The 537-nt window shown below is 38.9% G+C and overlaps 1 protein-coding gene across 1 annotated transcript in view; it reads right to left on the reverse strand.

Moving 5' to 3' along the window:
• The window catches only part of cnn1b (calponin 1, basic, smooth muscle, b), a 7020-nt gene that overhangs the window by 2057 nt on the left and 4426 nt on the right, over positions 1-537 (reverse strand). The window lies entirely within an intron of this gene.

Below are 537 nucleotides of genomic sequence, written 5' to 3' on the forward strand. Positions count from 1 at the left end.
CTTCACTGACTTTAGTTCATCTCAGCATCTCAACATTTGGAGATAAAAACGGTCGTGGGGTGAAGAAAAAAACTCAAACTAGTATAAACAGTACTAGTATAAACAGTACTAGTACTAGTATGAACTCAACCAGGTGTCAGTCTGCCGACACTTGTTCTTCCTCCTGTGTCTGTAGAGCTCTACACCAAAGGTCACAGCCAGAAAAACTCCTGAAGGAAATGTTGATTTTCTTTTTGTAGGTAAAAGTATTACTGACTACTGCATTCAGTATAAAATACTGCATTCAGTATAAAATACTGCATTCAGTGTAAAATACTGCAATCAGTATGAAATAATTCCCCAGATTCCTGAAATGTTATTTTTAGTGCTTGGTTTTTTCCCTGAGTGTAAATTCTTCACAACTTTTCCCAGATTTCCTGGCGTCGTCCACTGAGCTCCGTAATGAAATGGAAAATATGAATTACTGTAGCCTTTAAAACGGCCTAATGAGGGATGAGAGGTACAAACAGGAGGGAGGAGGAGGAGGGAGGAGAACAT

The sequence above is a fragment of the Cynoglossus semilaevis genome, chromosome 17 (assembly GCF_000523025.1).
Source record: "Cynoglossus semilaevis isolate Cse_v1.0 chromosome 17, Cse_v1.0, whole genome shotgun sequence".
NCBI lineage: Eukaryota > Metazoa > Chordata > Actinopteri > Pleuronectiformes > Cynoglossidae > Cynoglossus > Cynoglossus semilaevis.